This window comes from Equus asinus, chromosome 29, assembly GCF_041296235.1.
Source record: "Equus asinus isolate D_3611 breed Donkey chromosome 29, EquAss-T2T_v2, whole genome shotgun sequence".
In the NCBI taxonomy this organism is placed as follows: domain Eukaryota; kingdom Metazoa; phylum Chordata; class Mammalia; order Perissodactyla; family Equidae; genus Equus; species Equus asinus.
In genome coordinates, this window is record NC_091818.1 from 19,191,567 (window position 1) to 19,219,479 (window position 27,913).

At 40.1% G+C, this 27,913-nt stretch overlaps 1 protein-coding gene and 1 long non-coding RNA gene across 12 annotated transcripts in view; one reads left to right on the plus strand and one right to left on the minus strand.

Moving 5' to 3' along the window:
* Positions 1 to 134: 134 nt before the first annotated feature.
* Positions 135 to 27,367, minus strand: LOC106837972 (uncharacterized). 2 transcript variants are annotated; one of them, XR_006521792.2, is made up of 7 exons: positions 27,229 to 27,367; positions 23,857 to 23,945; positions 23,357 to 23,516; positions 14,177 to 14,233; positions 12,444 to 12,562; positions 5,081 to 6,286; positions 135 to 4,795 (listed from the first exon to the last, which is right to left on the minus strand). It is a non-coding gene; the product is annotated as an uncharacterized lncRNA (long non-coding RNA). The 2 variants fall into 2 exon arrangements; XR_011499326.1 differs by lacking the exon at positions 23,357 to 23,516 and having other exon boundaries at positions 136 to 4,795.
* ZNF438 (zinc finger protein 438) overlaps positions 26,871 to 27,913 on the plus strand; it is a 185,583-nt gene continuing 184,540 nt past the window's right edge. Inside the window, exon 1 of one of the 10 annotated variants that reach the window (XM_070501323.1) lies at positions 26,871 to 26,888. The gene's annotated coding sequence lies outside the window, so the exon portion shown is untranslated. Of the gene's footprint in view, positions 26,889 to 27,068; positions 27,587 to 27,693; positions 27,709 to 27,913 lie in introns of those variants that run through there. The other 9 variants (XM_014851776.3, XM_044762003.2, XM_070501324.1 and 6 more) reach the window with 9 other exon arrangements.

The window sequence follows — 27,913 nt, forward strand, 5'->3', positions numbered from 1 at the left end:
CTGCAGAAATGCTGGGTTGGAAATGTTTTAAAGTAATATTTAGGAAAACAGATGCAAGTTTATGCCTAATTACCATGCAGCAAAATAGCAATAATAGGAGTTGGGGACACTGAATTGTAAAGAGGTTTATTCAATTATAACACTATGGCCTGCTCACAGATACTCAGTCTTCAAAGTTCTGGAAAACAATTGGATTGTTGTTCTCATTTATCATCCAGGCACCCAAATTTCTAGATAATAAATAATAAAACCTAAACCAGTGGTTCTCCAGTATTAATATATAGAAAAACGTCAAAGTTTTGGAGTGTTTGTTAAAATACTGATTCCTGGGTCTCACCCCCAGAAGTCCTGGGTTAGCAGGTCTGGGGAGCAGCCCGGGAGTCTGCCCTGTTAACTGGGACACCGGGTGAATCTGATGCTCATGGTCGGAGGGGACGCGACCTGGGAGATATCCACGTAACCCTGCTCTGCCGACTCGTTTACCTGAGTACCTAACTCCCGGGTTAGACCGTGGCTGGTTCTTCTTCCCTTCTATCTCCAAACTCTCTCCCACCTCCCATCTCTGTCTCAGAAGAGAGAGAGAATGTTAAACAGGGACTTCCTGAGCACCAGCCCTAAATTCACGGCCAAACATCATCCCTGGCGGCTCAAGAATCACCTCCAACACATGTCAGTTCACCTTTCCTGTTGCATCCTTTATCTTTCCCATTTGCCTCATCATTTAACTGGATTGAACTAAAACTGGTCCTTCGCATGTTTCTAATTTGTTATGTTGTGTTTATACACTTTAGTATTTCTTTTAGAAAATGCCTTCCAGTTCTCACATGGGATTCCAGTTTCTTTTTCCGGAGCAAAGGCTCCAGGGGCTCCTGGGTCTCCCCACAGTTCCGAGATGACAGAAGTCCATCTGCTACTCCCAGTACCTGGTGAGCGGCTCCTAGAGAAGGAACTCCCCCAGGATGGGAGTGGGGTCGTTGTGGGGGCTCTGCCTCCAGATGGCCGTCCTCTGGGCTGCTGCTTTGCCTTGGGTCAAGTAATTTTTTCCAAGAATTATTGGGCTTGTCCCATTGTTTTGATTTCCACGTTACCCACCTGTTTCTTGGGATCAAGGTTTCCTTCCTTCTCTGGCTCCTAAGCCTTGGGATCAACCATAAATCGCCTCCTACTCTCCAGCTCCCGAAGCAAGCAACAATCCTTTAATCTTTCTGAAGTTGGAAACAGCTGGAAGCAGGCTGAGGGTAAAATGAGCACACAGAGACCCTTGGATGTTAAGTCCCAGGTCCAGGCCACTGCGTTCCTCAGGCTCCTCCGCCCGTAACTGGAGCCAGGCCTGGATGACAACCTGGACGCTCCAGGATCTTCTGGGGTCTCCCAAACCCTTGATGCTCCGATCCCAGGGCTGACCCTCCTTGGCACTCCTGGGCTCTCTCTTCGACAGTCCTTCTTCCCCTTCCAGTGTGGTTTTTTTTTTGTTTTTTTTTTTTTGAGGACGATCAGCCCTGAGCCAACTACCCGCCAAACCTCCTCTCTCTGCTAAGGAAGACCGGCCCTGAGCCAACATCCATGCCCATCTTCCTCCACTCTCTACATGGGACACCTACCACAGCATGGCTTTTGCCAAGCGGTGCCATGTCTGCACCCGGGATCCGAACAGGTGAACCCTGGGCCTCTGGGAAGCGGAACATGTGAACTTAACTGCTGAGTCACCGGGTGGCCCCTCCAGTGTGTTATTTATCCATTTCATGCCCCCTGCCCCACCTCCCCTGGAGAAAGGAAATTGGGACAATGCTAATGCTGGATTTTAGGACTCCCAAAGATGCCCAGAAAGCTCCATCTCTATATTTTAGAGAAACAGTCCAACTGTTCCTCCAGCGTCTACTTTTTTTTTTTAAACCAAAATCAGGCCACACTCTCCTCCTCCCAGGAGCCAGGGCTGATATGAAAGTATGGAAAAGCACAGGACTTGAGGGGCTGACATCTGTAAGAACAAGAAGCGGTAGAAGACAGCACACAAGTGGACCAGCCCAGGGAGCTGTGGTGTTTGTCTGTCCAGCACACTCTCCCTTCCTCCTTCTTCGGGTGACAAAAACTTCCCCACAGCTGCTCCCTCTTAATTTGTGTCTCTGCCCACGTCTGAGGAGCTTCGCCTGCCTAATTCGCCTGCCTAATTCAGACTTCCCCCCCGGAGACTGCAGGCAGAGCCCCAGGTCCAAGTGCAGCCATCGCAGCCTTTGGAAAGGCTATTCTGTATGGCAGATACCTGTGCAGCCTCCGGAGTGGAGGCCTGGATTCAAATCCCAATTTACCACTTACATGACCCTGGGCAAGTGATTTAATCTTTCTGTGCCTCAGTTTCCTTATCTGTAAAAGGGAGGTAGTAAAAATCTACTTTATAAGGACTGCTGTGTGGATTAAGTGAGTTAACCCATAAAAAGCATTTAGAATGTGCCAGAATGTATTAGACATTGTCTAAGTATTAAGCCTTACTATTACTATTTTGCCTCCAGCTCTCTCATTCCTGTGTTTCTCAATTCCCTCAAAGATCTTCGACACTTTAATTCACACTGTAGCTCTCTTTCAGATAGCCAAAACCAATGTATTTCTTAGTTGCTTCATAATTTTTTAAAAAATGTATAAAATTTCTGAACACCATTATGGTCACATTTGATAACCTACAATATAAGTTAACTCACAATGAAATTGATCAATAGGGAATGATGTTAGCAGGACCAGAAAATTGCACTGGTTCATCATCTTCTTCCGGGGAAGGGGCACTGTTACAGCAGCGATAGAATTATAACCTTCAGCAGAAAAGGAGAAAGAAAACAGCCTGAGTACCACACTGGCACTAGGAACCTATAAACTGTATTTTTAAAGAAATAAACATCGCCAGCCTCTGGGGCACCCTCCCCGGGAAGGAAAGCCTAGCCTTTTGTGGCTCTCATGGCGGGCCAGGTAGCTGGGCCCTGGGGGCCACCTTCTTCATGGCAGCCCCCAGCCTCTCCTACCTGCACTGTTGCAACCCTGCCAGCTCTGTTCTAATGGAAATGTTGCCAGCACTGCCGTTCTGTTCACTGAGGCATCTTCTAGACTCTCTGAGAGCTGCCTAACTGGGCTCCTCAGTTACTGTTCCAGGAACCAATTTTTGTTTTTATACTGCTCTGGTTACAAAGTTGCATAGTTTCAAGTAGCCTGTTCCAACCTTGTTTCTTTATAAATTCAATTACTTTAGCCGGGGTTGTGCAGAGCGCAAAGGCTTGTAAGAGAACACATCGCACATTAGAGCAGAAATACCTGTATCATCATCATTACCTTGAAGACACATTTCAACACTAAATTTCTATGTGTCTACATTATCTTGGTAAATGGATTTCAAGTCCTCACTTTAAGTCTTGAAATTACCAAAAAGAAAACATAGATGTTCATTTGACTGGAGATGGGATGGAGTTCTAATACTCCTTCATCCTGGGTCGCAGTGATTCAGAGTCTATCAGTTTCTCAGTTCAATTGGAGACGCCATCTAGACTTCAGTCCCTGAGCCACATATTGGTAATATTTTTATGAAACTACTTTATTTTGTTTTATTTTTATGCCCCATTTGTTCACTTTCACAGTCTCTCTCTCTTCTCCCCTCCCTCTCTTCCTTCCATTCTTGTCATTCTTAAAGAGGAGAGCAAATTTTATTAAAACCTGTTTCTTAGTGACTGTTTTGTTTTCAGTGGTGTCAGTATGACCCATCATGCTAAGATAGGAGAATATTTTATATTCCTTGAAAAAGAAATGAAGAAAGAAGATGCACCATATTAATAATACGAACTTAGAGAGATCTATCTGTCAATATTCCACATAGAAGGCCTCCATTGTCTTGTCATGTGATATGTGATTCATTTGTTCTAAATGATGATGACATCAAACTGGAAAACTCAGCTGATGTGCATACAGAATAACCCCCCATGCTATGAAATACATGCAGATCAAATCCTTGTTAGAGAAGTTATTGAGCATATTTACTTTCTTTACAAACATTATTTAAAAGTCATAAAAATTTCCAACAAATCAGCAGCCAATGTTGTTTTGGTGCTTTCTGTGTGTCAAGTATTCTTCTAAGCATTTCAGTGGTATTGACTCAGTCACCCCCGGAAGGTAAGTACTCTTATTATGTTCCTTTTTCAGGAAAGGAAACTGAGGCCAGAGGGGCTAATTGCCTAAGGTCACACAGCTAGTGTGAGGCGAAGTCAACGTTGAAAGCCAGGCGGTCGGACTTGAGAACCTAAAAGACAGACCTCCCTGCCCTCTCCACCACCACGCTGCCCAGGGAGGAAAGAAATACCACTCCCATTAGATCGTTGAAGAAACTGAGGCTTGGGAAGATCTTATCCAAAGTCACAGACATTCAGTGGTAGAACAGGGATCTGAACTAGAACATAAGCACTTGGCCACATCAGGTCTTCCTGAATTTTTGTGCTTCTCTGTCATCTCAGGCTGTGTTCAATGCCTTCATCTCTTGAATATTTTTAAGGCTTTAGGTGGAAAAAACCTCAGCGATTTTCATTTATTACTTTTGAATTTGCATATTTATCACTCATTTCTAAAGTGTAGGTAGAAATAAGAGTATCTGGTTTAAACAGGAAGTCTTTAGTAAAAAGACATCAATTTAAAAGACTTCTCAAAAAAAGTTCTCAAATGGGCAAATACTTTTTTTTTTTCCACTTAAAAACTCTTCTGAATGAACTTGGCAGAAGACTGGCCACTCCTGCTAGCTTTAAGATTCCTCCCAATTTCTCTTCAAAATTCCCTGGAAGATAAACAAAAAGATTAGAAGTGGAAACTAAAGCTGAGAAGACCATATGTGGAGAACAGCCTAATTCTCCACCACCCGTGCCATTCAAAGGGTTCTAGGTTAAAAGTCACACACTCCACAGCCTGAAGCAGAACAGGACAGATGCTCCTGAAGGAGACTGGACAAGCTGCTGACTCACCCGTCTGTTACTGTGACACACTGGGTTGGTACTAACAAGAAAAACAGACATACTCCCCAACTTTTGAACCAATAAAAGCCACACTTCTGCCTTTCACATACCAAGGTCTCCTTTTTGTTTCTGGTTTTCATCTACGGCCAAGTGGTGGTAGAAGGCAGAGTGGAGAGAAGGAGATGGGATATATTGGAGAAACAATCTAGCAGCTCCCGCTGGAAGAAGCAATTTTCAGATAAAGGGGCACGCTGTTCCCAGAAGACGAAGGGATAAGGTTAGGCTGGTAAACCTAACTGAAGTTCAGGAGATCTGCCCTGGGTGAACACTAGACTTCATAAATTGAACTGGGTTCTACACATCAATCATATTCTCCAATCCGGTGAGGTGAGGAGTGCAGACCTCCATTACCAGGCCAGTGGGTCCATCCTCCAGGTGCTCTGAACTGAACTCTTCTCCAGGGTTGACAGGAGCTGCCTCACCTGGAAATGCAGGAAAGATTACACTCTCCCCCTAGAGATGATGCTCCTCCAAAGACTGGCACTGTGCAAAAGGCCAGGCCCTTCGTTCAAGGTGGGACAATGTTATGGGGCTCTTCACACTCCAGAGTTCCCCCTGGGCTTGGGCTGAAACTAGATCTCATCTGAACCCTCATTTTCACCTCGTTTCTTCCTCAGCCCCATCCTGGACCCCTCACTCACTCCTAGGTTTTACCTGCAAGCACTCTCACGAAATCACTGCACAATGATCCCCATCGCAGGCTCTGCGTCTAAGGGACACAAAACCTCAGACAATCTACTGAACTAATTAACAGCAGTTCCAGGTACACTGACTATCTTGTAAATAAAGGTGACACAAAAACTCTTATGCATATAGTTTTTTTCTTATTTTGTAGATTCCAATTTCATTTTCAAAAAATACAGATCCAGAATATTTTGTGGTTCTTGAAATGCATTGCCAAATTATTTTTTATAGGGTTTGTCTCAATTGTACTACCTCCAGCAACATTTCAAAGTAGAAGTAACAGCAAGGCAGCCAGCACTAGAAACCAGCACTATTCCAAACTATTAAGGTTATCTTATTGCTGCTCTGATTTGTATATCTTGGATTGCTAATGAGGTTGAACACTTCCCCATATTTGTTTACTAATTGTAGATCTCTCTTAGTTGAATTTCAAATCTACGAAGAAAATTCCATGCCAGGTTTCCAAAAGTTTCAACACCGTGAGATTAATCTCCTTGTGTGCGAGGGCTTTTCAGTTCCATGTAAGACAATTCCAAGTTTAAAAACTGGGCAAAGTCATCAGGACCGTTTTCCTGTGGAGAAAGGTTAAAGTAAAGCAGATGTGAAACTGGCCTCAAATCTCTTTTCTCAGACCCTGTTGTCAGGGAATGTTAACTCTTGAACCTACACACAAAAGAACGCTGAAGAAATAATTTAATAGTCATTAAAATTACTTTTCATGTCATTTTATTAATAAAAACAAATGTGCTAAATAACCTCAGCATAACTGTAGTAAATGATCTCATTGGCCTTACTCCCTCAGCTTCCATGGCAAACTCTCCTCATTCTGCCTCACTAGAACTTCCCTTTCTTTCTATTTTTCTTCCCTTTCTCCCTTTTTATCTGCTCTAAATGTAAGTGTTCCCCAAAACTTCTGTCCTTGGGCCTTTTATTGTTTCCCTTTCATCTTCTCCCTTAGTGATTTATTTATAATGTGAAATTAAACTATCTAGAGTGATTTTTTCCAGATCTTTCCATTTCACTCAGGAGTGTGAAATTTCCCAGGGTTCCCCACAAATTCAGCAGTGCTCTCACACTGATAGAGAATGACAGCAACGAGGACACACTCTCATAAGAAAGTGCGCTCATGAGGAAATGCCACAGAGATAAATTGGATGTTCCTACGTAATTCCCATACCACCACCTGACCACGGACCTGGTGTGTCAAGACAGCTTGTCCTCCACAGTTTACATGCTTCCTGTTACTGGCACAAAACAGAAGTCGTTAGACAAAGTCAGCTCAAGGATGTGTGTTTCTAGCCTGTGTTAAGACCAAGTTACTTACCAGTGTCCAAAAAATGGGAGATTTCATATGCAATTTCTAGCTTCTCTAAAAAAAATGATAACATTAGGTTCCAAATTCCCACATGAAAAGAATCTATCAAAGCCTGATAATGGCTCCCCTCTTTAAATGAGGCATGTACCCTCCAGTTTACCACAGTCCCCACTGCTCCATATTGCCTGAAACCTCCTCATTCTTCTTTGTCTCTTTGCTTAATTCCTTCACTCTCGTTTTCCCTCATTCCTTCTCTCCTTTTTTCCTTCCTTTCTCCTTCCTATACACACTCTTTCCTCATCTGAGATTCTCTCCCCTCAAGCTTCCTTCACCTTACCCCTCTATATGGCATAGCCTATTTAGTTTTAGAATCCTGTCTGGCGAGACCTCTTCTGTAAATGTTTTCCTGACTGCCCACTATCACTACCACCTAGTTAATCATTGATGCTTCTCTAGTTATTCTCTCTGACATGAATACCTGCATATATTTATCTACAAGTATTGGACAACCAACATATATTGAGAGACTAGCATGCAGCAGACACTCTGAGAAGTGCTGCACACATAAAATCAAAGAAAATATGTTCCTGGGCACCATGGAGTACACAGTTTGTGGAAAATGCAGGGACAGAAGGTGGGGTAGGGCGCTGTGGAGGATGGAAGAAAGGCCATTCCCTTCGAACCAGGCTCTTTAGAGCAAGTGACTTACTTGATTTGAGATTTGAAAGACAAAGACGAATTAGCTTAGCAGATAAATTGAGGAAAAGTGAATTTTAGGGGATGAAAGCATAATCTGAGAAGGCATATGAGCATAAAATACCCAGTGAAGACAGGGACTAGCAATTAGCTCTGTATTGCCACAGAGAAAGGTATATTCCCTGAAGTAGCAAAAAATGAGGCAGGAACCATTTTAACTACTCTCTTTATTCAAAACCATGGTTTCCTTTGCTTCCACTATAAATTCTAGAATTAACTGAATATCACAATTAAAATACATAAAGCAATTGCATTTTAGAAGCAAGATTTAATTTTTTGCGTGCATATTGAGCCTGCTCTTAAGCTTTCTTTGGCATCAAGAGTTTGGAAGGGAGTTTGGAAGCAAGAACACAAAACAGGCCATTTTTAACATCGAGCCTATCATGCTACTTTGTTTTCATAGCCAGAAATACAAAAATTAAAGAAAAAAGTTTCACAAACATAGTCAATGAAAATCGGATGAGGGCTGCAAGGCCTGCTCACTTATTTTGGGTAAAATAAAAATCTGTTTTATCCAAAATTGTTCCAAATTATTTTCTGGAAGTTACAATGAAATCAAATTTGATTTCTCAAATCTCCTCTTGGGGACCATTTGGCAATTACGAAATGTTAGTAGTAAAAATTTCCTCCCAAACTTCCAAATGGAATTTTCTGCCACAATATCAGGAAAATATTACCTGAATTTATCTTGCAGCAAGACTAGCTGATATTTTATATTTTTTCCCTGAAATCAGCTTCAAAAATTAAGTGAGAAGGAGAAGGGACCATTTTTTAACATCAATTTGCTATCCCTGTAGCTGGATTTTGGTTATAATTGCCTGAAGTATACTTAACATGCATTGATATTGCTGTTTATCTCTTAAAATTCCAAGTTCCATATACAAAATTCCAAACCAAGCTGCCAAATACGCCAAGCACCAAAGAAAGTTGTTAGTTTCAAACCTTTGAAGTAATTGGTAACTTCCTTGATGTTCTAAAAGTAAGGCTCCTGCAGTCTTCAGCTAAGTATCTTTCCTTTTGATAACTAATAAACTTGAGGATAGGACACAACAACTTCATCAGGCACATTCAAGTATTCACTCAGTAAGGCACATACTCTAGCACTTTTTATGGGGTTGACTCCTTTGGTAATAGTAGGAATAATTCCCACGGATTCCTGGGCAGGCTCTGAATAACTGATTTTCCTGCCCTGCTGAACTCCTCACTATGAATTCCATGCTGCTGGAGCATCATCAGTGCAGATTTCTACCAATTCTTTTTAATCTCATTTGTTCAGAAGAATTTTAACAGGGCTTCAGAGACACAATTAGGTTTGGTTGTAGGCCCAAAGGCTTGAGAAACAGCTTCCTTGCCTCCACACCACCTTTAACCACAAACCACGCAGAAACACACGGTTTAGCACATGGTTCTTGGGGGCACTCATAAGATGCATCAAACTAATGGTAAGAAAAAGCAAGGATTTGATCTTTTGCAAAACTCAAAGTGTGGTGTCACCAGGTGAGACATTCTAATGTCTGACTACAGCACGCGAGAAAGAAAGATTCCAGAACAGCTTCAAAATATCCTCTCTGATAAACTGCTAGCAGTACTCACAATGCATAGTTCCCTGAGAATTTCTCCAGTGTTGTGAAGTTGGGGCTTCCAGTGATTAAAAGGATTACTTTATGCAAAATCTTCACAGCCATTATGGTTTCTTCTTAATACATTCCGATACTATCTAATACTATAGGTTGCAGAGAATTGCACTCTAATAATAAGATCTACCTATACAAAAATAAAGTTTATGTGGGGCTGGCCTGGTGGTGTAGTGGTTGGGTTTGCACACTCCAGTTCAGTGGCCAGGGGTTCACGGTTTGGATCCCAGGCACAGACTTATAGACTGCTCATCAAGCCATGATGTGGTGGTGTCCCACATAATAGAGGCAGATTGGCACAGGTGTTAGTTCAGGGAAAATTTTCCTCAAGCAAAAACAGGAAGATTGGCAACAGATGTCCACTCGGGGCCAATCTTCCTCAAAAAAAAGAAAGAAAGAAAAAAGATTTGTGTAAATCTGATTTAAATGTTATTAAAGCTGAGATAGAGTTCCTTTGATTATTGTTTTTAAGTTGAATCCTTGTTGTTTGGAATACACTTGGATCTAACCTTGACGTATAAGTGAGCCTCATCACATTTGTATTTAGCTGCCATCCTCAGTTGTCTTATAGGAAAAAATTGTTTTGTTTTGTTTTTTAATTTTTTTTTTAAAGATTGGCACCTGAGCTAACAACTGTTGCCAATCTTCTCTTTGTTTTCTTTCTGCTTTTTTCTCCCCAAATCCCCCTAGTAATAGTTGTATATTTTAGTTGTGGGTCCTTCTAGTTGTTGCGTGTGGGATGCCGCCTCAGTGTGGCCTGATGAGTGGTGCCACGTCCCTGCCCAGGATCCGAACCAGTGAAACTCTGGGTCCCGGAAGCGGAGCGTGCGAGCTTAACCACTGGACCACGGGGCCGGCTCCTCCAAAAATTGTCTTTAATGAGGAGTATTTTTCAAGAGTGCCAAGCTGGTTTTGAAGAGTAGAGTGATGCTGATGGCAGAGGTGACTGCCTAGTTTCCCCTCATATGAGGCCAATAAGCCAAATATTTGTTTTATGATTCTCTGTTCTTATTTGCTATTGGATTAAACTCTGTTGTCAAACAATACAGAGATATAAAAAGAAAAAAGAATTATTCCCCTTGTCGCTTACAAACTCATCCCACTGAGGTAGATCAAGTTATCTATCTACCCTATTCTTTCTGCTCCTACAAAGACATAGATTCATATTTATATTAACACACGATTATGTAGTGTTTTATTTTATAAAAATAGAATTATATTGCACATTTTCCTGCAACTTGCTTTATCATTTAGTTTCTATGGTTAATCCCTTGGTCCATATAATTCATTTTCATTTTAAAGAACACCAAAAACTAAGATTTTGATTCAATTTACATTAAAATGGAGAAGGAATTGTTTCATCATACTATATTTCCATCTAGCAACATGACATACATTCATTTATTGAGGTTTTATGTCTTTCAAGAAAAAAGGGTTTTTGGGGCCCACCCGTGGCCGAGTAGTTAAGTTCGCATGCTCCGTTTCGGCGGCCCAGGGTTTTGCCGGTTCGGATCCTGGGCGCGGACATGACATCACTCATTAGGCCATGCTGAGGCGGTGTCCCACATGCCACAACTGGAAGGACCCACAACTAAAATATGCAACTATGTTCTGCGGAGATTTGGTGAGAAAAAGCAGGAAAAAAACCCCCAAAAACCCAGAAGATTGGCAACAGTTGCTAGCTCAGGCGCCAATCTTTAAAAAAACGAAAAAAGGGTTTTCACAAAGATATTGTGATTTTTTGTTAAATTTATTCTCTTTATAGGTGTTATTTTTCCTGTTTTGAAAAAGAGTTTATTTTCCTGTTACATATAACCGGTTATTGCTGGGATGGTAGGTTGTATTATTGATCATTATCTACTCCCTCTATGGTAAGTGGATTATACATCTATGTTAGATATAATTTGCAATATCTTCTTAGAACGAAGCATACTTCCTATCCCCATTTGAGGTGGCCATGTCACTTGTGTTGGCCAATGAATGTGAGTGGGTATGACATAAACACATCCAGACAGAAGCTTTAAATTTAATTGTGTGATGTACTTGGCCTCTCAAGCTTCTGTTCTCTGGCATTAAAGCGTCCGAGTAGAGGCTGCGCCTTTGGACTAGATCCTGGAACAAGAATGCTTGCGAAGCAGACCTGTGGCCAACCTATAGCTTGGAGCAAAGCGGCAGCCAACTGTCAAGAATTGTGAAGAGTCTCATATTTTACCTTACTTTCAAGCTAAGATGTTAACTTGCCAGTTTCATCGATGCTGACAGAAAACACTTAACTCCTGGGTCAGAGACAAAAGACAGTAGCCAGAGTGTCAGCATGTTTGTGTGGGTTCCCTGAGTCTCCATTCCCACATTCCCACACATGTGAAGGGGCCCATGTAGATGCCTGAAAACATAGTAGGTTGCATTCTAGGAGAGGAACACTGACCTTGAAATCCCATCATTTCATAGCAAACAGTGAGCAAGCCTACTCTTTGCCCCAAAGGTAGAAATTACCTCCTCTGTGAAGGTTGCTTACTGCAGACACATCCCTGAGAAATGGCTGGGTAAAAAATGATCAGGGTCTTAAAGGCTTAGCACACCCAGCAAGACATGTAGGAACATGAGAGACTCATGGAAGAGCGTCTCCCAACACCAACCCTCAGCCCTCATGGAATGTCAGTGAGAAATAAATGTTTGCTATTTTATGCCACTGCAATATTAGGGTTGTTTTTTACATAAAGGTAACTGATACAGCAAATACAGAGAAAGAAAGATCCATTGATATTTGTACATTTGTCTTATATTCTGCCACCTTACCTAATTCTCTTATTTTAAAAAATAATACAGTTTCTTGGGTTTTCTAGGTATAATACCATCATCTGCAAATAAAGTGAATTGTCTCCTTTTCCCCCCAGTATTTATATTGATTATTTTGTTTTCTTACCTTCAGCATTAGCCAGAGCCTCCAAAACAATGTTGAATAGTAATGATTATGATAGTAAATATGCCATTTATTAAACTATTATCCTTTAGTTCCAAACCTACCCTTTGATGCTTTGCTTATGATGCTGGGGCTGAAACTCTGAAAACCATGTTTTTGCTTTGCAAGTTGGCTCCCTGTTAAACTCTGTGGATAGAGAGTTCACGGGCAGAGAGGGCCCAGGCTGGAAAAGAAAGAAGGGACTTAGTTAATACATCTGTAGTGCTTACTACATATGTTCTAAGAACTTTATTGTATATAATAACTCACTTAAACCTACCTGGTTGTGGCTTATAACTACATGGTCAAGTTTGAATTGCCAAATGTTTATTCAGAACTTATATTCATAACTGAAACTGAGCAATACTTAGAGTTTTATATCTTGTATCATTATTATTATGTTTCCTACTATCTTATTGCCTCTATTGAACTGAAAGATCCTTGAAAACCAATGCCTTACTAATATTTTTCTCCTATATAGTCAATATCACAATATCTGGCAAGAATATGTGATTGATGTATGTTAAATGAATAAACACACAACAGATCTAAAGTAAGTCTACTTTTTGAAAAATTAACATTTATTCTGTAATACAAATTCTAATTTCACACATTTAAAAATATTTGTAAGAAGTTAAAATACATAACAATAGGTAAATTTAATATTAATTCAACTAGATTTTTCTAGGCATAAGTGTTCATTTCAGAACTCTGGCAATTTTTAAATTGTTGCTGATCCTGTCTCATTAAACTTCTCTTTGTAGAGTTTTAAAATTCTCCAACATTTAGTTAATAGCAATAATTACTTTTGTATACTTTTGAGTTACTTTGTGTTTTGTGATGTAGATTATATCAAAATTATTTCTTTTTCCAGAAGATTAAAGACAAATTACTAGAAGATATGCATCAAGGATTCCTAATGTATGAAACCATTTTCAACAAAATGCTTTTTATTTAAGTCAAAATTGGATTTCCATGGTTTGGGGTTTTAGGACTTCTAAGGCTTTGCTCCCACAGATTCAAAACTTGAACTAGACATCAAAGGTTATAATGTTGCCCCTTCAAGGCACCAGCTAAAGGATTTGGCAACTATTTTCTATGATTTAGCTTTGCTTGAATCCTTCCCTTCAAAGCAGCTGTTACTATGTCTTTGCGATTAAGTATAAGGACATGTTATCATTTATTTGTGTGTTTTTTAAATTGCATTTTAAAGATCTTCCATATCCACAACAAAATACTGGCAGATAAATAAAGTAAAAATGTATCCTCTACCACCAACGATCTTGCTATAGAAGGTAGAGACCATAGGCAGACCCAAATTTTATAGAGAAATAATAGTGTAGGACAAATTTCTTTCAATTCCATTAGCAATAGGAAGAAAAACCCATCAAAATGAGGGCAACACAACTGAAGTGACACCCTGCGGTTTTACCTATTGTTTTTGTTGTTGTTTTAATTCTAGCTTCTATTTTATGTGGTCAGGAGGTAACGACTGGACATTTATGATCATAATCACAAAGGATCTTTTTCTCACGTCCTCATGTCATGTTTGGAAGCAGTAATACAAACCATGGTAATAAGAATTATTTTAATATTATTAATTTTTTTCCTTCCCTACTACCCTAAAGTTTATAACTTTAACTTTCATTATAAGGAATAATTGACATATATCTTTTTTACTAAAACACAGTAGTTTTATAAGGCTTGGGCTGGATTTATCTGAGAAAAGACTGTATTTTATTATGTGCCCTGAAAGTGAGCTAAAATGCATTTTATCAGTTCAATTCAGTTTACTTACCTTAGCCTATGTGGTTTCTCTGTGTGTGTGTATCATACTCCTGATGATGGCAAAAACCTATACAAAGTGGTGAAAATCACAAATACATGGAGCTGTTTTGATGACAGTCATCTAATTTTAGAAGTGAATTATGACATAGAGCTATCTTTGATTATATTAAGTACAGTCTACATTACTGTCCTATATTTTTGTCTGCGTTTTTACTTTATTTCTGAATATAGATTCTTTGTTTTATAATTTTCTTGAATTATGATTTAAAGACAAGAAAATAAGAAATAACAGTTTATAGGATGTTAAGTGACCAACACAAGGATCTATTTCAGGAAATTAAAATGGCAACTTGGACAAATTTGTTTTTCTTTTAAATTAGGTTTATTAAAAAATACAGATTTTCTCATTCACATCAATTATGTGATATTTAAAAATACCAGAACTATCACAGTAGTTTAACATTGTAGTTTAACATTTCACACAATTGACTTAAAGAAGAGGTTTGTTCAAAACTTTTCACCAACTCTCTGGAATGCCAACCACAGGATAAAGCGTAAAACATACTATATTTTTAATCTGGTATTAGCAGCTGTTTACGGTATGGCTTAAGGAGTGTTCAGTTTTCTTATAATTTTGTATTGTTTTTTGGTGGTTTTAGTTTGATTTTTGTTGTCTCACTATTTTTAAAATGGTGTTATTTTCACAGGAAAAAAAAGAAAGCAGACCAAAGGAAGAAAATTATGTTGAGCAAATTTCCATGGAAAATTACTTAGGTTTTAAAATTGAAGTTGACATTTTTCAGTTGTGAAGTGTTGGGTCTTGTTTTATTTAAATCAAAATCTCTAAGATTTTATGAAAATGGTTGAAATCAGGAGACAGTTCTGAGTGAAAAAAAAATGGGGGGAAAAGGTGAAAATAATGGAGAAACTTCAGCAAATGCCTCAACTCCAGAGCAATATCTTTTCTGTTTTGAAAATAAGTCTTTGCAGGTGTGTTTCCTATCTTGCTTTCTTGCTCAAGGAAGAATCATTTTCTGAATTTACCAGCAATTGATGTGTGCTGAGGGCTCATTTATTTCTCACAAAATGTCGCTAACTCACTCCTGTCCTCTTAAATTTGAAACAGCTGCTCCCCACTGTCAGGCTCTAAATCTCAGCAGAGACAGAATTCCAGGCTCTCTGTAAGCCTGTATTACACTATTGTTAATAATAATCTCTGTCCATCAAGGTGACAAGGGGACAATGTGAGTCTACACACATATTTTCTCTGTCCATACATAAAAAGCTAAAGCTTGTATTTTGTTAGTAAAAACCCATGATTTAATTAAAAACATCTCTGATTGTTGGTGCCATTTGAAGCACTATAATTTAGTTTTGCTTGAAGCACCATAATTTTCAACGTTGCTTCCTTTCTATGCAGTTATATTTTTAAATATTATCTATGAATTAGAGTAGCTTATTTACTGAGAGAAAGCAGCAGAGAGGTCCAAACTAAATGTTAAAAGGCAAAGCAAATCTGTAAAAATAAACATATTCTTTAATTTTAAATTGGTTATAATTTAATTTTCAGATTACATTTTCATAATTTAGAATTTGCAACATCTTCAACATTTATTTGTAAAGAAGACAACAATTCCAACTTTTTCAATGAAGGCCTCACTGTTGAAAATAAGAATTTTAACACAATCCTTAAATACCTGACGTTTTAGTCAAAGATACGTATTTTTATTTTACCTTGTTTTTACATTGTTACCTCACCAAAAAGAAATCAATTTGTTCTTCTTAGATTTTCTTGCAGAACAACTGTTCAATTTCTATAAAGATAGATTCATCTGTTTTGCAAAAAGCTAAAGATTATTTTCATGCATAAGATAAATCACTGAAAGAGACAGTAAAGAATTCAAAAGGTACTTCATGTTCTACCAGAACAAAATCCAAATCATTCTTCTCCACAGTGAATTCATGGTTTCCTGCAAGATAAGACCTCATCCTGTTAAGGACTTCATCCTTGAATAAAGAAGAACCTAATTTCTCAAGGGAACTCCAGTATCATAATTGATGACATCAAATATATCAATAAGCACAGCTCTTATTTTAAAATAGTCACCCAAGTCTCTAGAACCTACAGTCGAAAGTACTGATATTAACCTGTAATAGTCTACAATAAAATAAACACATGAAAGAGAACAAATAATTGTTTAATTATTAAAAAGTTTTCATTCTCATGAATAAAATTAAAATGCCCAGTAATCCTTAATTAATACATTTAGAATCCCTTCCTCAGTGATGAGAATTAACTTTGCAATTTAATTTGACACTTTACAGTGTGAAAAAGAAAGATAAAAAATAAGCCTCTTGGGAATGGCAGGAAAATTTCCAGTCTCTCACCAGCCAATTCAATTTAATCAGGTCTCTCTGCCTCGCTCTCCCTTTTTTCCTGAAATCATTGGTGTTTCCACCCCCAGTCCTCTCCAGTCTTCTTTTTTTTTCTTAATAAACAGAACTAACTTTAAAGATCCGAGGTTTGGATTTCCTTTCATCTTGCAGTGTTTGTCTAGATTTGTTGCTGGTCAACATGGTAGTCCAGAATTCAAAAAAGATTAAAAAAAAATTACAGTCTGTTACAAAAGATACATGATATTGTAGATATAAGATACCAGAAACTAAGGATAGCAAAAATTTCCAAATGTTTAATACTTTTTTACAGTGCCCTGCTTATCTTGGTATTTATTATTCATTCATTCACCAAAGCTGTATTGAAAAGCTATAATTCACTGAAGATAGCGCAGGGCCAGGATCCAGTCTCTGCCAAGAGGAGCTCACAGTTTAGTAGGAAGTCAGACAGGTAAACAAGAAAGTTTCAATATTAGACAGTAAATTCTTATATAAAGGGCTGTATGGTACTGTGGGGAAAAAACAAGAAGTCTTCCCAGGGAGGTGACACCTGATCCAAGGCAGAACAGAAGGTTAACAGAAGGTGGAAAATTTATCCTTGGCAGAGAGAAGACCATATGCAAAGAAATGGATATGGGGAATTTTGGGATATAGATATATGAAGTTGCCTGATGGACAAAGTCAATGGTGACAGAGGTGCCAAGGAGAGAGAGAAGGACTGGAGCTAGCCTATGAAAGCCTTCATATGCCAAATTGAGTTAATATTTTAGTCTGTAGGCAATGGATTTTATGCAGAGAAATGACACAATCAGCTTTAAGACTATCAAAGGTCAGACTCCCTAAGAAATAGTCACTGAAACCCTGTGATTTGTATGCAGCAATTCATACAGGGAATGGTTTTGGGAACAGTACCTGTTAGGGAGTGAAGGGAAGGAGGGGTGGGAAGAGGGGAAGTTAGACCGTGGTGCAGATGCATCGCAGGTGCAGCTGATGCAGCTGATCCCATGGGGAGTTCTGAAGCTGAAATGGCTTTTCAGATTTGTCCCATCTTGAGGCCAGGCAGCCAGGCCTTCTTACCCACACTGAGAAGTCACTGGATGCAAGCTGTACCCCAGGGAGGAGGGGTAACCTTGGGCAAGTTTGATTCCTGTAGGTGAGAGCAATTCCTGGAGAGGGACACAGCTGTGAGGCATCACCAACCAACACATCCAGCAGTTGGAAGCAGTGTCTCCATCCTGAAGAGGGATCTGAGGAATGCATCATATAATCTACTACAGGGGTTTTATTGTTTTTATTATTATTATTATTTTTCAGCTTAAACCTGACCATAGTGAGAAGGATGGTCTTGAGTGAGGAAAGATTGGTTAGAAGGGGATCAGATGGGATTTTGTGAAAAAGGATGATGTCAAAGGTACCATGGTAATTCATGGGGGAAAGACAGTCTTTTCACAAATGCTGCTGGAACAATTGGCTATCCATATGGAAGAAAAAAGAACCTCAACTCTTGCCTCACACTACATAACAGTTTAACTCAAAATGGATCATAGTCCTAAATATAAAGGGTAAAACCTTAAAACTTCTACAAGGAATCAAAATAGAAAAATCTTTGTGACCTTGGGTTAGTCCAAGCTGTCTTAGATAGAACACTAGAAAATAAATAATACAAGGGCTGAAAGATTGACAATACCAAATGTTGATGAGAATGTGAAGGAACTAGGACTCTCATACATTGCAGATAAGAAAGTAGAAGTGCACAGCCACTTTGTAAAGCAAACATGGCAGTTTGTTATAAAGTTAAGGATATACTAACCAGGACATCCAACCCCATTACAAGGTATTTATCCAAGACAAATGAAAATATAAGAGTTGTACTCCAAAGTTTATAGCTATTTAATCAATAATGGACAGAAACCAGAAAGAACTCAAATGCCCGTCAACAGGTGAATGGATAAATAAATCGTGATATATCTATAATATTGTATACTACTCAGCAATAGAAAAGGTTTGAGCTATTGATAGAATAATATGGATGAATCTCAAAGACAATGTACTAAGTAAAAGATGCCAGACACAAAAGACTATATTATTCTATTTATATGAATTTATTTCTATAAAGGCAAAAGAACCACTGGTACCAGGCACCAGAGTCGAGGAGAGGACTGACCACAAAGTGGTACAAGGAAACTTTCTGGGTGATGGGAATTTTCTACAATATACATCATAATTGTGTAGTTGGCATACAGCTGTATATATTTTTAAAACTCATGGAGTTGTACATTTATTATTTCTGAATTTTATTCTATGTTACCCCTAAAAATGAAATATAAAAATAAATGAGTAGCATTTAAATGGCCACCAGGCCTTATTTTCTTCAGTTCCTGTTTCTTAGAAAAAGTCCTTTTGCAAAGCCTTCAGCATTCATTCACTGAATGAAGACTGACAATGTACCAGGTTCTGTGTTTTTTCCAAATGGCTGAATTTTATTCAAAGAGAGGGCAATCTAGGAATTCGACAACTATAGTTTTAATGCCCTAGCTACTAGTAAATTGATCACCAAGACCACATTAAGAAACTGGTCTACTTTATGTGACAAGGATAATATAATATTTTAAATAAAAAGTATCCCTTAAAAGTAAGAGAGAAATGAAAAACTCAAAGAAACTTAATACAAAATGGGCATCTCTTTTCCTGGATTTTTTTTGTGAGTATAAGTAAAAACGTAATAAGTGCCCACTTAATTGAACACATATGGCAGGAATGAAAATTTTAAAGAGAAGAAAACCATTTTTTGCTTCTATAAATAAGAAGATACTAATAGCAAGGAAAATGTCTAGCTAGGAAAATATTTGACATTTCTCTCAACTGTAAGAGACAGAAAACACAAACATCTCTGAGTGAGGGTTGCACTGTATCTGTGTCTGGACTCTTGCTATCAGCCTAAATTTCTACTGACATTACTCTACCTGTCTGCTTTGCACTCACTCTAAAGGGAAGCTTTGTAGCTACAGTCAGATAAAAAGTAGAGCTTGAGAACATACATATAACAATAAAGCATTATCAAATATGAGGTATACCCTGCACTTATATCAGCTTTTGTTATGTCCCCAATTTTGTTCCACGACACCTGAGTCAAAAGTCAGTTTTTCTAAATTAAATCCAATCTGACTTGGCTTCCATGCTAGAGAGGCAGAAAATGCTATTATCTATCTATATATCCATCTACCATTTTCCTGGTTCCTATTCCCTCCCTTGGGGTTGTGCACAAACCCCAAAACGATGGGGAAGAGCCTGGTGACTGCCACTCCTGGTCAGCCTTGCCCATGGGCCTGTGTAGTCCACTCACAGATATGAAGCGTCACGCCTCTGGATCAAGTCTGGCCTCAGGACTATCTTTCCAGAATCCTAAGCTGGGCTTCCTATCATTTGGCTTCCCTGGGCACTCATACTCCTTAGGGCCCTGTGTACACATGAGCCGCTGACAGAACCTACAATTGGTGTGAACCCCCCTCCTCCACACCTTCCCACCCCACTCCCCAACTGTCCGTCCCTCTTTCACCTCTGACATTGTTCTCCAAGCACAGATCCCGGACCAGCAGCAGCACCTGAGAATTGTTTTTCATTTTAAAGTTTGTCAGGCAACTCTTAACATGTAGCCAAGGTTGAGAATCATTGTTCTAGATTTAAGAACAATCATGATAACAGAGATGATGAGACTGTGCATAATATAAATACATGTTAATATACTTAAATGATTGAAGTCTAGTACAAGTAAGTTTTAAGTGAATTTAGAAGAGAAGTTACCAGTGTAGGCTCTTAATTAGCTAAAAAAAGCTTACTGGAAAAAAGTAGGATTTAAGGTGTACAAGCTGCAGAACATTCTGGACCTTCTCCTTCCTGTACACTGGGGAATTACTGGAGCTAGGCTGCCATCTTGGTCTGTGAGTTGGCTTTGGGAATGTAAGTCATGCACGACTGGGCAACAAGATGGAAAGAGCCTGAATTCCTGAAACAACCCTGGGCAAACTGGCCCTGGATCGCCTATGTCCAGACATCTTTACACAAAAAAGAAAGAAACTTCAGTCTTGTTTAAGCCTATTATCTTGGGGTTTTTCTGTCACTTGCAAGCAAACCTTCTCCTGACTAATGTCAATAGCAGTACATACTGTATGACCAGACAAGAGAATCTCGCCAAAATAATAGATATTAAATACCCACATTCTATATCACCTCCGAGTTTATTTTTCAACGTAATGTAAAGGGATTGTGACTACCATTTGTAGTATAGAAAACATGAACGTGATAATTAATCAGCATTCACCTCTCGTCTCCTGTGTATTACACGAGAAGAGAGAGGCTGAGGGAAAGAAACTTTTGTGACTCTCTCCTGGGTAAGAGTGCATGTGAATGTAATCAACACAACAGCCCCATATACCAGGCCATACTGTGAACCCAATCTTGTGTTTTGCAATTCATTTTTTCTTAAGTATTATTCTCTTTTGTTTAAATACCCTAAAGAAGTATCTTATTGGGAAATCCCTAATGCATAAAAAAGTTTCTTCTGTAGAAGACAGATATAAAAGTTGTGAAAAATCTATTTGTAGGGGGAAATATGCATATTGAAAATCATTAATTCATTTAGAGCATTACTGAATTTCTGGGCAAAGCTGTTCATTTTGCAGGTTTTATGATCCTTCGTAAGCTAAAGGCTTAAATGATCAAGCCCTTTGCTTTGTCAAGATCCATTATAAACTCAAGTGCCTTCAGTGGCCAGGCGGGTGGGTTAAATAGTCCCCAGGTGGGGGTGATGGGAAAATGGGGAACACCTGGGCTTCTGAATGGGCCACTTCACTTCAGCGATGATGCCCTGAGTGAGTGGGGGCTAATATCATCAGAGCTTCTGATCTTTTAGAAGAAGCCAAAATGCTCGGTTTTTAAATGTATCTTCCGATATTCAATCTAAAAATTTAAAAACACAACACCGACCAAATCAAACATCCCTGTGAGCTGAGTACCATCTCCAGTTTAAAGTTTAAATGCAACTGGATCTGAGTTTGCAAAATCAGATTTTAAAATTTTGCTTTAATTGCCTTAATATAACTGCTTTAATTGATTAAAAATTGCCTGAACCCAACACGAAGGGTAAAATAATAAATGACGATTTGTCAAGTAGAAAAGAGGCATGCTGAATTAATTGCCAGTGGGCTCTATTACATTCCTTTAGAGCCAGAGACAATTTAACTGGGATAATGCTCAGAGAAGTTGTGACTTTATTTTCCTAGGCCATCAGGGCCTTGGGGATAACCAAGGGTTTTGGTGACAACAGTCATGACTTTTGCCTCCTCCATTGTACCCATCTTGTCACCCTGTCAGGGAGATGACATCCCTTCTTCAACTGAAGTCAAGGAATTTGTCAAATGCCTTTTATGTGCCAGGAACTGTGTTAGGTGCTAAGGACACAAAGTTGAGTAAATCCATCTCTGTCTTCAAAGAATCCATAGCTTAGTGGGAGAGAAAGAAGCAGAAGTAATTATAAAACAGTATACTATGTGTCATTAAATCGAAGAAGCTATCAGTGATAAGAGACACCGTTATTTTTTGTACCTCTAAGAAAAAATTAAACTATGGTATCCTTCCAATTTTAAGATGCATTCTGATTTCAGAGAGATTTAAATGTCATGTGCTATGGAAGTTGTGCTAAGGAGCAAAGAGAAGAGAGGATCTAACCCCACGCGTTTAAGGGTGAACTGGGGAGTCAGATTACTTTAAGCCATGTGATCCAGAGCAAGTCCCTCAACCTCACTTTTTCCTTCATCTGGAAAATGAAGTGATAACATTAGCTACCCCATAGAGCTGTGAAGATTAAATAAGGATTTCACATAAAATGCTCACCAGTGCTTTAGATCTAAGTAAGTGCTCAATAAAGGTTGGCTATTATTAGCAGAGGTAATTAATGACAGAACTTGAACTTAAAGAAAGAGTACGTCTTTTCCAAGAGATAAGGGAGAAAATAGATTCCAGGGAGCAAGAACAGAATTCACAAAGACCTAGAGGCCTTGTTCTGGAATATCTACTACAGCCTGTCTGCTGTGCTGTAGTAGGCAAGGTTTTGCCCTTGAGGAATTGTAAATCTTTTTGACACCCTCTTCTTTTTCTTGCTCCTTCCTCCCCTCCCCTCCGATCCCAACACACCCACAAAGGCAGCTTGCTTCTTTCAGCTTTATACTCAGAAACATGCACCTGGCCCTGTATTCAATCATGAACTCAGCTCCTCAGAGCAATGACACTAGTTACTTGTCTTCCATTTCCCTCCTCACTCCCCGATCTCACCCTCTTGTCGTTGGGGGCAGCCTTTGTCTGACATCCTTTGTTTAAGAGGATTAATTGCTATCCCCCAGTGCCTGACAGTTTCTTTCAGGGGACTTCATGCAAATTAGGCTCCAGGTGGCCTGTCCTGATTTCCCAGAGGTCCCCAAGGGGTAACACCCTATTAGGACATTCACTACGAATAACATTTAGTGAGCCTCACCCCTTTGAGGTTTGGAGAAGTCATTGGACTTGCACTAAAGTACCCATATAATCACAGAGCTGACCCTGTTCAGTGTTTAGCTATGTTATGCTGCATCATCATTCAAAATGTTTTTCCACCTAAAAGATATTCCTTCTCAGTATTATTTCTATTAACGCAGTGCCCCCGTTTTAGAAGGCAACTAGTATCTTGAGTAAGAAACCTATCCAGTCTTTGAATTTGAGTTCACCCATCCATTCATTCCTCTACACATATTTCCTGAGCACTTACCGAGGGTAGGGGACTCAGCTACAAGAAGAGGATTTGAGGTTGAATGAGGCCAACATGGTCCCTTCTCTCACAGAACTTACAGTCCAGCAAAGGAGGAAATTAAAATAATTCCAAGGCTAAGAGCAAAGACAGCTTAGGGAAAGCTTCTCTGAGGAAGTTCCTGCCAAGGAGAGGTCAAAACGATGGGGAGAATTAGCTAAGTAAAGGGATAGAGGGAAAGAGGTGCTAAAATGAGATGTGAAATACTTTGCAAAATGTGTAACAGCAGACATGTGTAAGACTGTGTGGTTATTAAAGATACATCCCTCCATAGTTCTCCAATCTCTGTCCCAGATAGTCCTTCCATCAACCTGCCTACTATTTCTGCTCCTTTCTCAGAACAACCCCTCTTTTATTCTGTCTTGTTTTATGAGTGTTTCTTATATTAAGTTCTCTTGGGTTTGTGCTGGAGACAAGAGCCTTTCTGGATGTAACAGTGACCTGATTATTATGTCAATTACCTGGGAACAGATCTTTCAGACCAGATCCGGGCGCTGAGAGGGATGCGTGGGGGTTGCCGAGTGGGATTTTGTTTCCCTTGGTCTTGATTCTGAAAGGCGAAATATGCATGAAAGTTAGGCAACTGGTGGTTATAACAGTACTTTTTAAAACTTTTTGATTGAGATCCATAGTAAGAAATATATTAAGATAGCAACTCAATACACACATCTTACCAAAACAGTAGTTTCTCAAAATTTGTGTTTTAGGAAAAATTACCCTTACTACATGTGATACAATGTGATATTTTATATTTTGGATTCTGATTAGTGTTTTTCAGAGTGGCAATCCACTAATGGGTCACAAAATCAATTTAGAGGGTCATGATGAGCACCTTAAAAAATGAAATAGAAGCATCCATTCAGGGACAGGCTGGGAATAGTGAAGAAGATATCTGTACACTGTGGTCAGTCTTTGGAGTTAGAATTTACATATCTTGGATTTTCTAAGTCTCTGCTGCTTGAATTATTTGTACGTTGTAATACGAAACTCGATACAGATGAGTGGTTATGGCTATGGGTTCTGGAGTACAGGTTCAAATCTTGACTCCACTACTCAGAGGCTGTGTGACATGGGACATGTGACTTAGTCTCCTGCACCCTGCTTGCCTGGAGTGTAAAATGGAGATGACAACAGCACTTACCTCAACCAGCTGCAAGGATTAAATGAGATGATGCAGTGCCTGGCACAAATAAACACTTAATAAATATTAGCCATTATATTTCGATCTCTTTTGTTTTCCCCCAGTGTTAAGGTTTAGCTTTTTTCAGCTTGCTAAGTAGAACTGAGGGAAGAGTTATGCACATGGAAGTAGAAGGCTCTGGAAGCCAGATTGCTTAGGGTAGCAGATATCAAAGTGAAAGAAATACAAGGAGAAACTGAAATCCCAAGGGTCCGAATGGAGGTCCTCAGTCCTTCCAGAGCTAACTCTTGAAGGTCCAGGGTTTTATTTTCTTAAAGAAAGCAGTTCCGCTTAGAGTTCTTCTCTCTAATATCAACACACTTTTGACCCTAGCTCCTGGCTTTTCATGTAGATCAGATTCCAATTTGTTACAGAAACTTGACTAAAGCTGATTGTATATTTCCCCACAAATTTCTACTTGACATTCCCTGGGGTTCCTCTTCTTGTTTAGGTACCCTTTCTGCTTGTCAATCTCTTGTTGGCCAAGTTCCTTCCTTCCTGAATCTAGCAATATATGAGGTTTTTTAATTTTTTAAAAAAAATTTAGGTATCAAGAAAAAAAATACTGAATAATAAGATGAGAATAAAAGAATGTATTTTATCACACCATTTTGTGGCAGCAAAACTATTCTATACTAAAAACATTTAATGCGTTTGACGCATACTCCTTAACCGTTTCCACTCCAAAAAATGACAGATGACATTCATCCGTGGGACACTCCCATATGTGTACCCAGAATATCATTAAAAAAGAATTCCAATTTTTCAGATAACATACATAAAACACTTTATAACATGTAAATAATGAAATTAACAATTTAAAGTTTTCTTAAAATTATTGTTTTGCAAGGAAAAATATAAATACAGTAGTCCTCTCTTATCCTCGGAGGATATGTTCCAAGACCCCCAGGGAATGCCTGAAACTGTGGATATTACCAAACTCTATATATACTATGTTTTCTCCTATGCAAATACCTCTGATAAAGTTTAATTTACAAATTATGTACAGAAAGAGATTAACAATACCTAATAATAAAATAGAACAATTATAACAACATATTGTAATAAAAGTTACTATAATCTCAGCAACCTCAGTGTACAATTTTCTTTATTAAGTAGAGAACTTTCACCTTTCCATTTAAAAGAAGTACTTCATGGCTTCTCTTTGGCATACCCAAATTGCCAGCATCACTATTCTTGCACTTTGGGGCTACGGCCCCAAGTAAAGTAAAATAATGGTTACTTGAACACAGGCACAGCAATACTGAGAGCTGCTAAGTGACCAATGGGTGGCTATGCTGGACAAAGGGAAGGAGCAGGACAGTGCGAGATATCATCTCCCTACTCAGAACAGCTCCAACTGAAAGCTTATGAATTATCTAATTCTGGAATTTTCCATTTAATATTTTTGAACTGTGGTTGACTTCAGATAACCAAAACCGTGGAAAGCAAAAACATGGAAAAGGGGGGACGATTGTATCGTTATTTTAAAAACGTGCAGCACTTTAGAAAAGTGCTAATTTTTCTATAACTCTGCTCCAGAGAATGAAAACCTTATCACAGTTAAAATTACGTACAGACTTTACAAATTTCTTACATTACTTGATAATGATCTTTAAAACCTTGTATGGTGTCATAGTAAGATAAAATGTAAAAATATTACCCCAATCAGAAATTATTCAAAACTTAAGTAGACATTTCCTGAATGATACAGGTGTTTATTTTTAACCTGCTCAGATGTCAAGAGTTAAAGGCTAACATTCCCCGTCATCACTCTTTCCTATGAAAATACTACAATATTTTCAATGAGTGTGTAAACAAACCATTGTTTCAGGCTTTATTTACACTGGAGCTGCCTGGCAAAATGCCATGACTGACCTAGCCATTTGTCACGATTCCAAGTAAGTTTTTAACACTAATCCTTGCTATTTTCAATACTTCCTCCTTAGGGTCTATTTCCAAGGCCTGTTTTTCCCATTCTTTATTTTTTTCCCCCAAGAGATTTTTCTGAGCTACTCTTTAGGATAACATTTACTTTTTTTCTGCTTATAAGGTAATACAAGGATCCTACAAGACAGAAATAATCTAATACACTGTCAGTTCCTGGAGCCTTCGTCTTTCCTTCCACTGAGCCATCTTTTAACCAGAGCTCCTCTGGTCCTAAGAGCGCAGAAGAACCGAGACCGGAGTCGGGCACAGGAAGGGGTCGTCACGTGAGCGGGGGCGGCGGCAACTTGGCTCCAGAGAAGAAGCGTACCTATCTGCTTATACACATCGCCGTTTGCTAAATTTGACAGACGTGAACCGTAGTCTGTAAGCAGCTTCATTGAGCCCAAACGGGAAATCCAGTAGGAAGGGGAGAGGCTACACTCTCAACAGAAAGGGCTGGAGGCGGCGCCGGGAGAGGGCGGGGCAGGTGGCACCCAGCCGAGTCCCGAGCGGGAGCCGGAAGGGCGGGCTCGAGGGGGCGGGGCCGAGCCGGGGCAGCTCCGCGCGGGGCGGGGCCGGGTCGGAGCGAGGGCTCGTGGGAGAGGGGGCTCCTCCCGACCGACGACCCGTCGGCACCTGATGGGGAACAAACGGCTGATTCCACACGTGGAGAACTTTTAACGAACACGTGAGGGAAGGCAGGCAATGTCTGTGGAGAATCTACCTCACAACTCTGGCGTCCCACTCCGACCACCTGGGCGACAGCCTGTTTGCTGTGTTCCCGGGGGTCTTCGTCCCCTTCTATTGAACCCCCTCCACACGCTTTAAACGAAGCTCCAGCAAAGCAGCCCCCGCCCGAAGCGTCCCGGCCTGCGAAGCCCGCCAGGCGGCGGCCGCGCTTTCCGCGCCTGCGCCCAGCGCTCCACGGCGGGGGCGGGGCCGCTGAGCAAAGGGGCGTCCCTCCCGCCGGCGCGCTGGGGCGGAGCCGTGGGGCCGAGTGGTCCGCGCCCTGCGGCCTGACCTCCCGGAACGCCGGGGCCCGTGACGTCACCTCGCCGTGACGCGCACGCTGTAGGAAAACTGTAAGTTTCGGAGGATTCCTGCAGCCCACTGGGCCTGCGGCGCTCGCCCTGCTGCCGGCGGTCCCCAGCTGGTAGTGGCTGTGGGGCGTCGGACCCTTGCTTGGTCCGCGGAGCCGCCGAAGGTGGGGAGGGGACAGGTGCCCGCCCGGGCGCGAGCGCGCCCTCTGCGGCGGGAGGGGCCCGGCGTGCGAGGCGGTGGGGCCGCGCCCCGCACGGGCCCGCGCCTTCTCCCCTGGGAGCCGGCGGGCGAGGCCGGCCGCGCAAGGTCCAAATGGGGAAGCCTGGTTTTTCCTTCCTGATGAAGGGACTTAGCTTCCCCAGCCCCAG